Below are 17,951 nucleotides of genomic sequence, written 5' to 3'. Positions count from 1 at the left end.
CATCAAACACTCCCAGGGCAGGTACAGCTAGGGTTGCCATTTCTGGATGAACGCATTCCTGGAGGTTTGATCATGTGACGCTCGATCATGTGACATTTTAAAAACCTTACATGCACCACTGGGATTTTGAAACTTTGTTCACTTTGCCCAACATAATGGCTCCATGGGGAAGAGTGGAATTGGAATGCACACATACCATTCTGAGCTGATCAGAGAATGGGGTGAGAGAGGTTCTCCATTGGAATATTCAGAAGGCAATGGTTGTAGGCTCGGGGAATTTCCTCTTGGCTGGTGTCTCAGGATTCTCTTTTGAAACATTCCCTTATTCCTGAATCATTGTAAGTATTGCCGAGATTGGGATGAGGTAATCGCTTTCGGCAGGTGCCTTTTTTCTCCCTGTCTTTTGCTTTATTTCAAGACATTTTTCTTTGTTCTGATCAGCGTGCAACAGGAGACTTTAGTTGGCATCATTACACCGATTGAAGATGCTTTCAATGTTTAACAAAAACTCAATATAGCTCTCCAAGTGACAGATCATTGGAGTGAAATTGAAAAAGACGGAGGACAGGTGAGTATTGAAAATCTGACTATATACAGGTGGGTTTGATAATCTGGCGATATACAGGTGGGTAGTGATAATCTGACTATATACAGGTGGGTATTGATAATCTGACTATATACAGGTGGGTATTGATAATCTGACTATATACAGGTGGGTTTGATAATCTGACTATATACAGGTGAGTATTGATAATCTGACTATATACAGGTGGGTTTGATAATCTGACTATACACAGGTGGGTATTGATAATCTGACTATATACAGGTGAGTTTGATAATCTGACTATATACAGGTGGGTATTGATAATCTGACTATATACAGGTGGGTTTGATAATCTGACTATATACAGGTGGGTTTGATAATCTGACTATATACAGGTGGGTTTGATAATCTGACTATATACAGGTGAGTATTGATAATCTGACTATATGCAGGTGGGTTTGATAATCTGACTGTATACAGGTGGGTATTGATAATCTGACTATATACAGGTGGGTTTGATAATCTGACTATATACAGGTGGGTTTGATAATCTGACTGTATACAGGTGGGTATTGATAATCTGACTGTATACAGGTGGGTATTGATAATCTGACTATATACAGGTGAGTATTGATAATCTGACTATATACAGGTGGGTTTGATAATCTGACTATATACAGGTGGGTTTGATAATCTGACTATATACAGGTGAGTATTGATAATCTGACTATATACAGGTGGGTTTGATAATCTGACTGTATACAGGTGGGTATTGATAATCTGACTATATACAGGTGGGTTTGATAATCTGACTATATACAGGTGGGTTTGATAATCTGACTATATGCAGGTGGGTTTGATAATCTGACTGTATACAGGTGGGTATTGATAATCTGACTATATACAGGTGGGTATTGATAATCTGACTATATGCAGGTAGGTTTGATAATCTGACTATATACAGGTGGGTTTGATAATCTGACTATATACAGGTGGGTTTGATCTGACTATATGCAGGTGGGTTTGATAATCTGACTATATACAGGTGGGTATCGATAATCTGACTGTATACAGGTGGGTTTGATAATCTGACTATATACAGGTGGGTTTGATAATCTAACTATATACAGGTGAGTATTGATAATCTGACTATATACAGGTGGGTTTGATAATCTGACTATATACAGGTGGGTTTGATAATCTAACTATATACAGGTGAGTATTGATAATCTGACTATATACAGGTGGGTTTGATAATCTGACTATATACAGGTGGGTTTGATAATCTAACTATATACAGATGAGTATTGATAATCTGACTATATACAGGTGGGTTTGATAATCTGACTATATACAGGTGAGTATTGATAATCTGACTATATACAGGTGGGTTTGATAATCTGACTATATACAGGTGGGTTTGATAATCTGACTATATACAGGTGGGTTTGATAATCTGACTATACACAGGTGGGTTTGATAATCTGACTATATACAGGTGGGTTTGATAATCTGACTATACACAGGTGGGTTTGATAATCTGACTATATACAGGTGGGTTTGATAATCTGACTATATACAGGTGGGTTTGATAATCTAACTATATACAGGTGAGTATTGATAATCTGACTATATACAGGTGGGTTTGATAATCTGACTATATACAGGTGGGTTTGATAATCTGACTATATACAGGTGAGTATTGATAATCTGACTATATACAGGTGGGTTTGATAATCTGACTATATACAGGTGGGTTTGATAATCTGACTATATACAGGTGGGTTTGATAATCTGACTATATACAGGTGGGTTTGATAATCTGACTATATACAGGTGGGTATTGATAATCTGACTATATACAGGTGGGTTTGATAATCTGACTATATACAGGTGGGTATTGATAATCTGACTATATACAGGTGGGTTTGATAATCTGACTATATACAGGTGGGTATTGATAATCTGACTATATACAGGTGGGTATTGATAATCTGACTATATACAGGTGGGTTTGATAATCTGACTATATACAGGTGGGTTTGATAATCTGACTATATACAGGTGGGTTTGATAATCTGACTATATACAGGTGGGTTTGATAATCTGACTATATACAGGTGGGTATTGATAATCTGACTATATACAGGTGGGTATTGATAATCTGACTATGTACAGGTGGGTTTGATAATCTGACTATATACAGGTGGGTTTGATAATCTGACTATATACAGGTGGGTATTGATAATCTGACTATATACAGGTGGGTTTGATAATCTGACTATATACAGGTGGGTTTGATAATCTGACTATATACAGGTGGGTATTGATAATCTGACTATATACAGGTGGGTTTGATAATCTGACTATATACAGGTGAGTTTGATAATCTGACTATATACAGGTGGGTTTGATAATCTGACTATATACAGGTGAGTATTGATAATCTGACTATACACAGGTGGGTATTGATAATCTGACTATACACAGGTGGGTATTGATAATCTGACTATATACAGGGGGTTTGATAATCTGACTATATACAGGTGAGTATTGATAATCTGACTATATACAGGGGGTTTGATAATTTGACTATACACAGGTGGGTATTGATAATCTGACTATATACAGGTGGGTTTGATAATCTGACTATATACAGGTAGGTTTGATAATCTGAATATATACAGGTGGGTATTGATAATCTGACTATATACAGGTGGGTTTGATAATCTGACTATATACAGGTAGGTTTGATAATCTGACTATATACAGGTAGGTTTGATAATCTGACTATACACAGGTGGGTATTGATAATCTGACTATATACAGGTGGGTTTGATAATCTGACTATATACAGGTAGGTTTGATAATCTGACTATATACAGGTGGGTTTGATAATCTGACTATATACAGGTAGGTTTGATAATCTGACTAAATACAGGTGGGTATTGATAATCTGACTATATGCAGGTAGGTTTGATAATCTGACTATATACAGGTGGATTTGATAATCTGACTATATACAGGTAGGTTTGATAATCTGACTATATACAGGTGGGTATTGATAATCTGACTATATGCAGGTAGGTTTGATAATCTGACTATATACAGGTAGGTTTGATAATCTGACTATATACAGGTGAGTATTGATAATCTGACTATATACAGGTGTTCTGGCGAATCATATAACTAGGGTGGTAGAGAAGTCTTTAAACTAAATAATGGGGACGAGGGATCAAGTAAAGGAAGATGTGATAAATTAAAGAAAGAAGACAAGGCAAGAGAGAAAGGTAGCAATAAGGGAAATGATAATCAGAGAGTGGCAGGAAGGGACAGAGCGTGCAAACTTAAGAGTGCACCAGGACATAAGACTAGAGGTTGTAAAAATAGTAAAAAGACAGCACTAAAGGCTTTGTATCCGAATGTGCATAGCATTCTGAACAAAATGGATGAATTGATAACTCAAATAGAAATAAATATGTACGATCTGATAGCCATTACAGAGACATGGCTGCAAGATGACAAAGGCTGGTACCTGAATATCCAAGGGTACTTGACATTTTGGAAGGACAGGAAGCTAGGAAAAGGTGGAGGGGTAGCTCTGTTAATTAAGGATGACATAAGTATAATAGAGAGAAATGACCTTAGTTCTAAAGACCAAGATGTAGAATCAGTTTGGGTAGAGATAAGAAATAGTAAAGGCAAAAAGTCACTTATGGGAATAGTTTATAGGCCCCCTAACAGTAATTGCACTGTAGGACAGGGTATACAGGAAGAAATAATGGGGGCTTGTGAGAAAGGAACAGCGATAATCATGGGTGATTTTAATCTACAAATAGATTGGAAGAATCTGATTGGCAAAGGTAGCCTGGAAGATGAGTTCATAGAGTGCTTTCGGGACAGTTTCTTAGAGCAGCACGTTCTAGAGCCAACCAGAGAGCAGGCTATTCTAGATCTGGTAATGTGTAATGAGACAGGATTAATTAATGACCTCATTGTAAAGAAGCCTCTAGGTAGCAGTGATCACAATATGATTGAATTTCGCATTCAGTTTGAGGGAGAGAAGAGTAAGTCTAAGACTAGTGTTTTAAACTTCAATAAGGGCAATTATGAGGGCATGAAGACAGGGCTGGCTAAAGTGAACTGGAAATTAAGTTAAGGGATATGTCAGTAGAGATGCAGTGGCAGACATTTAATGAGATATTTCATAACACTCAGCAAAGATACATTCCAGTGAGAAAGAAAGACTCTCGGGGAAGGACGTACCATCTGTGGCTAACTAAGGAAGTTAAAGATAGTATCAAATTGAAAGAAAAAGTATACAATTTTGTGAAGATTAGTGGCAGGTCAGAAGATTGGACAGAATATAAAAAACAGCAAAGAATGACTAAAAGAATAATAAGGAGGGAGAAATTAGAGTATGAGAGAAAGCTAGCTAGGAACATAAAAACGGAGCACCGAGTGGACAGCTGAGAGTTTGGTGAGTGTGGGAGTTCGGTGAAGTGGGGGAAGGAGGTGCTGCTTTGCCTTGCTTTTCCTAACTTTTTCCCCAGAGCGGTGGCGGACCTGAGCAGCAGAAGACTGAGAGTGGGGACTAAAAGCAGCAGCAGACCTGCAACAAGAGAAAACTACTGCGTGACGTCACAGGTGAGGCAGGAGAGTCCGAGAGGTGAGCACAGTATAAAAGGAGAGACCGAGAGCGGGAGGAGAGTCTGAGAGGTGAACGCAGTGTAAATCTAAGACACTACCAGTGTCCATGGCGACCGTGTGTGCAGGGAGTGTGTCCAGCTGCAGCTACCGGCTAACCGTATTTCGGAGCTGGAGCGGGTGGATTCACTGTGGAGCATCCGCGATGCTGAGACTATCGTGGATAGCACATTCAGTGAGGTGGTCACACAGCAGGTAAAGATTACACAGGCAGAAAGGAAATGTGTGACTGCCAGACAGAGTAAAAGGACTAGGCAGGTAGAGCAGGAGTCCCCTGGGGCCATCTCCCTCTCAAACAGATATACCGCTTTGGATACTGTTGGGGGAGATGGCTTATCAGGGGAAAGCAGCAAAAGGCAAGCTCGTAGCACCACGGGTGGCTCTGCTGCACAGGAGGGGAGGAAGAAGAGTGACAGGGCTATAGTGATAGGGGATTCAATTGTAAGGGGAACAGATAGGCGTTTCTGCGGCCTCAAACGTGACTCCAGGATGATATGTTGCCTCCCTGGTGCTAGGGTCAAGGATGTCACGGAGCGGCTGCAGGACATTCTGGAGGTGGAGGGTGAACAGCCAGTAGTCGTGGTCCGTATCGGTACCAACGATATAGGTTTAAAAAAAGGGATGAGGTCCTGCAAGGTGAATTTAAGGAGTTAGGAGATAAATTAAAAAGCAGGACTTCAAAGGTAGTGATCTCAGGATTACTACCAGTGCCACGTGCGAGTGAGTATAGGAACAGGAGAATAGACAGGATGAATGCGTGGCTGCAGGGATGGTGTAGGAGGGAGGGATTTAGATTCCTGGAACATTGGGACCGGTTCTGGGGAAGGTGGGACCTGTACAAGCGGGACGGGTTACACCCGAGCAGGACCGGGACCAATGTCCTCGCGGGGGTGTTTGCTAGTGCTGTTGGGGAAGGTTTAAACTAGCGGGGAGTCAGAAGGGAGTAAAGTTGAGAGCAGCAAGAGAGGGGAAGACCCAGGGGAAATTTACAATACAAAGAGTACAAACAGTTGTTCAAGAACAAGTGAAAGGGACAAGCGTAGAGCAGCAGAAAGAAAGTGTACTTTAGGCACTACAGATAAAGTGAAAACTAGAAGGCGTAAATCAGTTAACCCAGCATCAAAGCTGAAGGTCAGGCTAGGGTGTGTGGCCCAACTAAGAGTTCCATATACAAATGCACGGAGTATAAGGAATAAATTAGATGAACTACAGGTTCAAATTCAAATTGGAGGGTATGACATGATAGCTATTACTGAGACATGGCTGCAGGATGGTCAGGATTGGGAACTAAATATACCGGGTTATAAGGTCCACAGGAGAGATAGGGAAAATGGAAGAGGGGGAGGAATAGCCTTAGTGATTAGAGATTAAATCACTTCAATGATAAAGGAGGATATAACGAGAGGTAAGCAGCCAACAGAGACCTTATGGGTTGAATTGAGAAATAGGAAAGGATCTAAGACTATTGTGGGAGTTGTATATAAGAGCCCAGGCAACAGCTCTGACTATATACAGGTGGACCAAATTCGCACCCCAATACGCCAACATTTTCATGCACAAGTTCGAGCAGGACTTCTTCACTGCACAAGACCTCCAACCAACACTATACACCAGATACATCGACGACATTTTCTTTCTATGGACCCACGGCAAGGAATCACTAAAGAGACTACACGATAACATCAACAAGTTCCATCCCACCATCAAGCTCACCATGGACTACTCCTCAGAATCAGTTTCTTTCTTGGACACACGAATCTCCATCAAAGACGGGCACCTCAGCACCTCACTCTACCGCAAGCCCACGGACAACCTCACGATGCTCCACTTTTCCAGCTTCCACCCTAACCACGTCAAAGAGGCCATCCCCTATGGACAGGCCCTGCGAATACACAGGGTCTGCTCAGACGAGGAGGAACGCGATGGACACCTACAGACGCTGAAAGACGCCCGAGTAAGAACGGGATATGACGCTCGACTCATCGATCGACAGTTCCGACGGGCCACAGCAAAAAATCGCATAGACCTCCTCAGGAGACTAACACGGGACGCAACCAACAGAGTACCCTTTGTCGTCCAGTACTTCCCCGGAGCGGAGAAACTACGCCATGTTCTCCGCAGCCTTCAACATGTCATCAATGAGGACAAACACCTCGCTATGGCCATCCCCACACCTCCACTACTCGCCTTTAAACAGCCACCCAACCTCAAACAGACCATCGTTCGCAGCAAACTACCTAGCTTTCAAGAGAACAGCGTCCACGACGCCACACAACCCTGCCACGGTAACCTCTGCAAGACATGCCAGATCATCGACACAGATACCACCATCACACGAGATGACACCACCCACCAGGTGCATGGTTCATACTCCTGTGACTCAGCCAACGTTGTCTACCTCATACGTTGCAGGAAAGGATGCCCCAGAGCATGGTACATTGGCGAGACCATGCAGACGCTGCGACAACGGATGAACGGACACCGCGCAACAATCGCCAAACAGGAGGGTTCCCTCCCAGTCGGGGAACACTTCAGCAGTCATGGACATTCATCCACCGACCTTCGGGTAAGCGTACTCCAAGGCGGCCTTCGAGACACACGACAACGCAAAATCGTCGAGCAGAAATTGATAGCCAAGTTCCGCACCCATGAGGACGGCCTCAACCGGGATCTTGGGTTCATGTCACGCTACACGTTACCCCACCAGCGAACAAATGTTATCTGTTTTTAATATAATGGGTCATTTGCTGGCTCTCTCTGCCTTCCGGATGTTTCTGCCTCTCTCTGTGTTTTTTTTTCTCTGTTTTTTTTCCCTGTTTGTTTTTTTGTTGAATGTGTATTCGGAGGTTCTGCAGGTAACACCTCTCTGTCTGAACACGGTGATTGCCTTGGCAACGGGCAGTTGCAGGGGCAGTCTGTAAACACCATGTATTATTGTTCAATATGTATAAATGCGTAGGCTTCAAGGAGATCTTGAAACATTTGCCTGAGGAAGGAGAAAATCTCCGAAAGCTTGTGAATTTAAAATAAAATTGCTGGACTATAACTTGGTGTTGTAAAATTGTTTACAATTATATACAGGTGGGTATTGATCCTCTTACTATATACAGGGTGGGTATTGATCCTCTGACTATATAAAGTGGATGACTGGTTTTCCCTATCTCCCTGGCACACGTGCAGGTTATATCCCGGTAAATATCGCTGTATTTCCTTCCGCAGAGTCCCGTGACCGTGAGCGCTCCATCACCGAAACTTTGAACTTTCGGCAAGCCACATTTGCGGCAGCTAGGCGGGACCAGCCCACGAGGGAATTCCGGCAGGGAGCGGCTGAATCTGAGGATCGACTGCGGGGCGGGAATCGAGTGCACAGGCCACGGAGGCAGGAGCCGTGCATACCTTTCTCCTGGATCGCCATCAGCAGCGCCCGGGAGATAAAACGTCAGTTCAGGGAGACTCCCGGGAGGGTCGGCAACTCTTTAACTCGGCATCTGCAGAATTGGTAAGTGATTACCGGCAGTCTTATCGCCAACAGGTCGGCAGCGCTCCCCGTACCCTTGTATACCGACATTCCTCGTTCACTAAAGACGAATTAATAGATATAATTTAAAAGAAAGTCAGGGGGTGGGGGTGGGCGGTGGTGGTGGGTTATTTTAGTGTCCCATTGAGGGCCGTAACTCCTTCAGTTGTTGTGATGTGAATTACTTTTTAACAGCTTTATAAAAATGCTAATTTTGGGATGAGTTAACAGTTTGAAGTTTTAAACGTATTGGGCCATTTGATCTGAATCGACAGAGGAGCCTTCCATTTCCTGACAGGCTTCATCTGTGTATAAACATTATTATCGTCACATCATTGTGGTTTGTGAGTTTTTTAAAGAGTGCATTATGTTGGTGGTTGAACATCTAACATTCTCCCCTCCTCCCGATTTAAAACCAGTGGATTATGAGTTAGTGCAGCCTCAGGCTTCTGGTCTTCTGTGGTGAGTGGGGGTGGTGGATTCACAAATTGTCAGTCCTCCCCAGGTCTTTCTGGTACAGATTGGCTATTAATGACGACTTTGGATTGCGTAACGTCCCGTTCCCTGTTTGGATTGTCAATCAATTTGTTTCCCCTTTTTTTCTTCAAAATAAATCTTGAGATGCAGTGAACAATTAAAAAAAAAATAGATGGTTTTACATATTTATACAGCGCAAATTTGAAGTCCTGGCCAAGGAGGCATGAGCCACGTATACAAAGTACTTTTCTCCCGGGGTCGCCAGAAGCGGCACTGTCCCATCAAACACTCTCAGGGCAGGTACAGCATGGGTTAGATACAGAGTAAAGCTCCCACTACACTGTCCCATCAAACACTCCCAGGGCAGGTACAGCAAGGGTTAGATACAGAGTAAAGCTATATAGTCAGAGGATCAATACCCACCCTGTATATAGTCAGAGGATCAATACCCACCCTGTATATAGTCAGAGGATCAATACCCACCCTGTATATAGTCAGAGGATCAATACCCACCCTGTATATAGTCAGAGGATCAATACCCACCCTGTATATAGTCAGAGGATCAATACCCACCCTGTATATAGTCAGAGGATCAATACCCACCCTGTATATAGTCAGAGGATCAATACCCACCCTGTATATAGTCAGAGGATCAATACCCACCCTGTATATAGCCAGAAGCGGCACTGTCCCATCAAACACTCTCAGGGCGGGTACAGCACGGGTTAGATACAGAGTAAAGCTCCCCCTACACTGTCCCATCAAACACTCCCAGGGCAGGTACAGCACGGGTTAGATACAGAGTAAAGCTCCCTCTACACTGTCCCATCAAACACTCCCAGGGCAGGTACAGCACGGGTTAGATACAGAGTAAAGCTCCCTCTACACAGTCCCATCAAACACTCCCAGGGCAGGTACAGCACGGGTTAGATTTAGAGTAATGCTCTGATCTACTTTGCTTATTGAATCATCCATAGATTTTAAAATCATTTTCGCACAAAAATGACTTTGAATTGAGTGGTACATTAACACTGTCTGAAGACTGATTCACTTAAGACTGTTGCAGGCTGTGTCGTTTTCCCCCCACCCCAGTTGGGTCCGTCTCGCCGGGGAGACCAATGAGGACCCACCCCCCGATCTGGGTCGACTCCCTTTGGAGGTCGTAGTGTCTCCACCCCCCCACCCCCCACCCCCCCACCCCGGTCTTGTGCGACTGCCCGGGGAGACCACATGAACTCTCCAACCCCCCGGCCTGGTACCACTCCGCGGTGAGACCACTAAGTCTCTCTCCCCGTTCCCCCGGGTCTGGTGTGATTCCTTGGTTGTTTCAGCCACCATTTTTACTTCAGGTCTAGCTGTGTACGTAACCATTCATAGTAAATATCTTTGTATGCTATTACGTCCTGCCAACTTTTTCCTTTATGAATCCCTGTGTCCAAATTTATAATGTGACCTGCCTCTAAACTTGTCAGGATGTAATTGCATCCTTCCCCCTGCAGTGGAGGTTGTAATTATAGCAAGACAAGTTTACGTAGGTGGTTTCCTTGGTAAATGTGGACACAGAGATTCATAATTGGAAATATAAAATTGCGGACAGAATGTAGAACTCTAAAATGGAGGTTGATGTAGGCCTGTGTGCCCTGGCCCAATTATTCCCCTGCCCTCTCGCTCTGTGACACTTGACTACCAGAGGAGATCAATTAGTTTTAATAGTATTTGTGACGTAACTAGTGAATGGTCCATGGGCATTAGTCACACTGAGTCAGGCGATATGTTGTTTCATAAGGGTAGGATGTTCCACTACATAATGCTAAGGTGGAGCTGTGTCCTTTTCAGACCTTAATTGCTGTTAAATGAACAGTTTAATTGTTGCTTGGTCAGGATGATTGGACGCGATGGTCAGTTTCAGGCTGCTGCTCAGAAGTACCCAGCATTTTGAAACTGTTTTTGCATTTGTAACAAAGTGCGACATCCAGGTATGTTGGACATACCGGCCAAGGCTTTCCAATAGAGAGAGATGGGATTTCCGCTTGCCAAAGTGAATAACCTCACATTTCTCCACATTATACTCCATCTGCCACCTTCTTCCCCACTCACTTAATCTGTCTATATCCCTTTGCAGACTCTGTGTCCAGTTTACTTTCCCACCTACCTTTGTATCATTAGCAAACTTGGATACGTTACACTCGGTCCCTTCATCTAAGTCACAAATATAGATTGTAAATAGCTGAGGCCCAAGCACTGATCCTTGTGGCACCCCACTAGTTACAGCCTGTCAACCCGAAAATGACTCGTTTATCCCTACTCTCTGTTTTCTGTCCGTTAACCAATCCTCTATCCATGCTAATATAGTACCCCCAACCCCACGAGCCCTTATCTTGTGTAACAACCTTTTTATGTGGCACCTTATCGAATGCCTTTTGGAAATCCAAATATACTACATCCACTGGTTCCCCTTTATCTACCCTGCTAGTTACATCCTCAAAGAACTCTAATAAATTTGTTAAACATGATTTCCTTTTCATAAAACCATGTTGACTCTGCCTAATCATATCATGATTTTCTAAGTGCCCTGTTACCACTTCCTTCATAATGGATTCCAGCATTTTCCCGACGACTGATGTCAGGCTAACTGGCCTGTAGTTCCCTGTTTTCTCTCACCCTGCTAAACAAGGAAGGAGGGAAACATTTGCTGCCTTCCAATCCGCTGGGACCGTTCTAGAATCTAGGGAATTTTGGAAGATCATAACCAATGCATCCACTATCTCTGCAGCCACCTCTTTTAGAACCCTAGGATGTAGGCCATCAGGTCCAGGGGATTTGTCGGCTTTTAGACCCATTAGTTTCTCCAATATTTTTTCTCTATTAATATTAATTACTTTAAGTTCCTCACTCTCATTAGCCCTTTGGTTCCCCACTATTTTTGGTATGCTTTTCATGTGTTCTACTGTGAAGACAGATATAAAGGGGGTTAAATTGGTTAAACCCCAAAACTGGTCCTCAACTAGGTCTGACAGAAGGATTCAAGGAAATGCGTGCTTTCCACCAGCATGGGGAGCCCCAATCTCTTAGAATCATAGAAAGGTTACAGCACGGAAGGAGGCCATTCGGCCCATCGAGTCTGCACCGGCTCTATGCAAGAGCAATCCAGCTAGTCCCACTCCCCCGCCCTATCCCCGTAGCCTTGCGATTTTTTCCCTTTCAAGTACTTATCCAATTCCCTCTTGAAGGCCACGATTGAATCTGCCTCCACCACCCCCTCGGGCAGTGCATTCCAGATCCTAACCACTCGCTGTGTAAAAAAAAGTTTTTCCTCATGTCACTGTCTGTTCTTTTGCCAATCACCTTTTAAAGGGAGAATGTCTCAATTTTTAAAGCCAGCCAGCACCTGCTATTTGCTAAAAATAACAGTGTGCTGCCTGCATGGAGTCTGAATGGAGATCAGACATTGTACATGTAAAACACTAGATGCAGGTCCCGTCCCTATGTTTACAAACTGATGAGTTATGTCAAAACATTGAATAAAGGCTTTGCACCACTAAATCTCATCGTCCAATCTACACATCAGACCTCACCAATCTGCCAATCTGAGTTGGTACCAGGCCTGCGAGAGTGTGTGCACCAAGGTTCTCTGCTGATGCATCAGAGGCCTTGTTGCAAGAGGTGGACAGAGGGAGGGATATCCTATATCCGGGGTGGAAGTTGGGTTGGGGGGGGGTTGCAAAAGGCCTTCCAGACGTATGCTGGAAAGACAGTGGGAGGCAGCGGGGGACGAAGTCAATGCCAGGCACACAGCACAGTGAACATGGATGCAGTGCAGGAAGAAGTTCAATGCTTTGACATGAGCGGTCAAGGTGAGTGAGGTCAACTGTCAAGTGGCGTCTCCTACCAACTGCTCCACACACTACATCCCCCATCACCCACATACCAACAAACTCTTTCCATCAGTACTCAACTCTTCCAATCAGATGCTTCCTCTCACCCTTGCACATTACCACTGTTGCAAGCTACCCACCCACAAATCTGGCAGCTATTCAACCATGATGGGCACATCACCCAGACACAAGTCCTGCTTGCTTGCAGGAGAAGGTGGCGCATATCAGGAGGCAGCAAGTGGCCGAGCATTTAGCCCCTCGAGTCTGTTCCGCCATTCAATGAGATGGTGGATCTGTGACCTAACTCCCTATACCCACCTCAGCCCCATATCCCTTAATACCCTTGGTTCACAGAAATCTATCAGTCTCAGTTTTAGAATTCACAAGTGAGCTAGCATCAGCTGCCGTTTGCAGAAGAGCGTTCCAAACATCTCCCACCCTTTGCGTGTAGAAGCGTTTCCTAACTTCACTCATGCACGTCCTGGCCTCTAAATATTAGGCTCTGTCCCCGCGTCCTAGTATTCAAGTATAGGAGACTTCCAAGAAGAGTTACAAATGCATCGGCGGCCAAAAGCAATAATCCAGCCACTAAACTGTAAATCCTGCATGGTCCCTTTAAATAGCGCTGGTGGGGGTCCCCTAGGCGTTCTAAGACACGTTCAGATGGTCGCGGTTAAGGCTGTGCGTTGAGTTGAGTGTTAGACACCATTTTGGAACTTATCACTTTAAATCAGCGTTGCACACTGACTATCCGTTTTCTCCTTACTTTACATGCTGCCGGCATTTGGTATTTGCGCCTGGACTAATACGTATACCAAGATGGCATCCGGCGCACGTCATGCTAGAAACATGCATGCGCAGCCAAGACGCCATCTTGGTACTTCAGGAGGCCGCGTAGAGCTGAAACAATGGGCGCTACACAGCCCAATTTCTAGCCCATTATATTTGTTTAACGTCTCTGCCGTTTCCTTATTCCCCATTATAATTTCTCAGCCTCTAATGGACCAACGTTTACTTTTGCTACTCTCTTCCTTATTACATACTTGTAGAAGCTCTTACAATCTGTTTTTATATTTCTTGCTGGTTCACTCTCAAACTCAGTGTGGAAATTCTATCATATTATGATCGCTCTTCCACAGAGGATCCTTTACTGTGAGATTACTAATTAACCCTGTCTCATTACACAGTACAAGATCTAAAATAGCTTGTTCCCTGTTTGGTTCCTTGATGTATTGTTCTAGGAAACTGTCTTGAATACATTCCATGAACTCGTCCTCCAAACTACCTTTGTCAATTTGATTTGCCCAGTCTATATGAAGATTAAAGTTCCCCCATGATGACTGCATTACCTTTGTTACAAGCTCCTATTATTTCTTGATCAATACCCTGTCCAACGATATAGCTACTATTATGGGGTCTATAAACTACTCCCACCAGTGTTTTCTGCCCTTTGTTAATTCTTGTCACCACCCATACTGATTCTACTTCCTGATCTTTTGAGCCAAGATCATTTCTCACTACCGTCCTTACGTCATATTTTATTATCAGGGCTACTTTCAGAACTGGACGTCAGGCCCAGTGAGCAGCAACCCCTGTGTCCAGCGCTCGAGCCGGGCAGGTGAAGGAAACAGGGAGCGGGCCATCGTACCCTCACTCTCATTGGATTATCACACGCCCGTCCACACATGGGCCTAGCAATTCTTGAACCGCCGGGGTCTGTCCTCTGGGAAAGGGTGGGAGGTGTGGAGGCCACAGGGAGTCTGTGTGATCACATTCCTGAACTCCCAGATCCATCAGAAATGCAGCAGGTCGGGGGCTTGTTTAGACATTTTTAGATATAACTAGCAGATCTCCTGTGGCGATGCTCACTTTGGGTACGTTGTTTTGCCACTGCTCCCCCCCACCCCCCAGCCCCCGGCCAGTTCCCTGCGGCAGATTGTGTTGTGCCTGCTGCACAGAAGGAGGCCATTCAGCCCATCGCACTTGTGCTGGCTCTCTGAAAGAGCTTAGTCCCACACCCCTGCCGTTTCACCATTCGGCCCACCGTGCCTGTGCTGACTCTTCGAAAGAGCTATTTCCTTAGTCCCTCTCCCCCTACCCTTTCAAATTTTTCTTTTTCGGATATTTCCTTTTAAAAGCTGGCACAGATTGTGCATCCACCACCGTTGCTGGTCGGGCATTCCGTGCCCTAACAACCCTGTGCATCAAAAATTATCTCCCAACTCAGGCATTGGGAGGCACACAAGAGATGCCTATGATTCCCAACCCCCCCCCCCCCCCCACCCAGGTTTTCCTTTCGCCCCCACCGGGCGGTGGCACAGCTGACGTCGGATAGCTGGTGTGTGCTGAAGGGCGGTCAGCTGACTCCTGGGTCTAATCAGCCGCAGCACAATGTTACCTCCTGCTGTTGCGTACTTTGTCAGCTGTGGCTCAGTTGGCAGCACTCTCGCCTCTGGGTCAGAAGGCTTCGCAGTCCCGCTCCAGAGACTTGAGCACAAAATGAAGGCTGATTCTTCAGTGCCAGTACTGAGGGAGTGCTGCACTGTCTGAGATGCCATCTTTCAGATGAGACATGGCCCCGTCTCCCCTCTCAGGTGGATGTGAAAGATCCCACGCACTATTTTGAAGAAGACCAGGGGAGTTCTCCCTGATGTCCTGGCCAGTATTTATCCCTCAACCAACATCGCTGAAAACAGATTATCTGGTCATTTTTACTCATTGCTGTTTGTGGGACCTTACAATGCGCAAATTGCCTGTTGCGTTTCCTACAGTGATTTAAATGTACTTCATTGCATGTAAAGCGCTTTAGGACGTCCTGAGGTCATAGGATCATAGAATAGAATGGTTACAGCACAGAAGGAGGCCATTCGGCCCATCGAGCCAATGCCAGCTCTTTGTAAGAGCAATCCAGTTAGTCCCATTCCCCTGCTTTTTCCCCGTAGCCCTGCACGTTTTTTCCCTTCAGGTATTTATCCAATTCCTTTTTGAAAGCCACGATTGAATCTGCTTCCACCACCCTTTGAGGCAGCGCATTCCAGATCATAACAACTCGCTGCATTAAAAAAAAACATTTTTTCCTCATGTCCCCTTTGGTTCTTTTGCCAATCACCTTACATCTGTGTCCTCTGGTTCCCAACCTTGAAAGGTGCTATGTAAATGCAAGTCTTTCTTTCCTTGCCGTTCACATTTGCTGTTTACTTGTTTAAATGTGGCGAATAAGGAAGTCCCACCGTGAAGATACTATTTTATTTGTGGTAAACCTTGGAAAGAGGAAGAATTCAGAACTTCCATAAATTCATAATTATCTGCAAATGAGCTCAATAAGGACTGTTGTAACCCTGATGTATCGACCTTTGCTTTGGGTCTGCTCACCACCTTTGGACTGGTCATGGGTACGCGGAATCTCTTGAGGAGAAATCAGTGGCAAGCCAGTGGGTGGCACTAAAAAGTGAAATTCTACTGGTACAATGCAGACGCATCCCCTCAAAGAAAAAGGGTGGCACCGCCAAATTTAGAGCCCCCTGGTTGTCTAGAAGTATATGGGGCAAGATAAAGCAGAAAAAGAAAGCTTATGACTGTCACAGAAAACTAAATACTGCAGAAAGCCTAGAGGAATATAGAAAGTACAGGGATGACGTAAAAAAGGAAATAAGGAAAGCAAAGAGAGGGCATGAAAAAATATTAGCTGGTAAGATTAAAGAAAACCCAAAGATGTTTTATCAGTACATTAAGAACAAGAGGATAGCTAAGGAAAAGGTGGGACCTATCAGAGATGATAAGGGTAACTTGTGTGCAGAAGCAGAGGATGTGGGTAGGGTTTTAAATTCACAAAGGAAAGGGATGATCTGGATGTAGTAGTTAAAGAGGAGAGGTGTGAAATATTGGATAAGGTAAACATAACGAGAGAGGAAGTACTGGAGGGACTGGAATCCTTGAAAGTTAATAAGTCACCAGGGCCGGATGGATTGTTTCCTAGGCTATTGAAGGAAGCCAGGGAGGAAATAACGGATGCCCTGAGGATCATTTTCCAATCCTCACTAGATACAGGGGAGGTACTGGAAGACTGCAAAGGTAGTACCATTGTTTAAAAAAGGTACGAGGGAAAGGACGAACAATTATAGGCCGGTCAGCCTTACCTCGGTGGTGGGCAAACTATTAGAATCAATACTGAGAGATAGGATAAACTGTCACTTGGACAGGCATGGTTTAATCAGGGGTCGTCAGCATGGATTTGTTCAGGGAAGGTCATGCCTTACAAATCTGATTGAATTCTTTGAGGAAGTGACAAGGAGGATTGATGAGGGTAGTGCAGTGGATGTTGTCCACATGGATTTTAGTAAGGTATTTGACAAGGTCCCACATGGCAGACTGGTCAGAAGGGTAAAAGCCCATGGGATACAGGGAAATGTGGCAAATTGGATCCAAAATTGGCTCAGTAACAGGAAACAAAGGGTAAAAGTCAATGGATGTCTTTGCAAATGGAAATATGTTTCCAGTGGTGTGCCACAGGGCTCAGTGTTGGGTCCCTTGCTGTTTGTGGATATATTAATGATTTGGACTTGAATGTAGGGGGCATGATTGGCAAATTTGCAGACGACACAAAAATTGGCCACGTAGTTGATAGTGAAGAGGATAGCTGTAGACTCCAAGAAGATATCAATGGGTTGGTGGAGTGGGCGGAAAAGTGGCAAATGGAGTTCAACCCAGAGAAATGTGAGGTAATGCACTTAGGGAGGGCAAACATTAAAAGGGAATACGCAGTAAACGGGAATATATTGAGAGGGGTAGAGGAAGTGAGAGACCTTGGAGTGCATGTGCACAGGTTCCTGAA

At 44.3% G+C, this 17,951-nt stretch overlaps 1 protein-coding gene across 2 annotated transcripts in view; it reads left to right on the top strand.

Moving 5' to 3' along the window:
* LOC137320706 (polymeric immunoglobulin receptor-like) overlaps window positions 1-17,951 on the top strand; it is a 788,493-nt gene that overhangs the window by 729,833 nt on the left and 40,709 nt on the right. The gene's annotated exons all lie outside the window — the stretch shown is intronic.

The sequence above is a fragment of the Heptranchias perlo genome, chromosome 4 (genome assembly GCF_035084215.1).
Source record: "Heptranchias perlo isolate sHepPer1 chromosome 4, sHepPer1.hap1, whole genome shotgun sequence".
Taxonomy (NCBI): Eukaryota; Metazoa; Chordata; class Chondrichthyes; order Hexanchiformes; family Hexanchidae; genus Heptranchias; species Heptranchias perlo.
The sequence above is the reverse complement of the archived record's forward strand: the minus strand, read 5'-3'. Positions and strand labels throughout refer to the sequence as shown.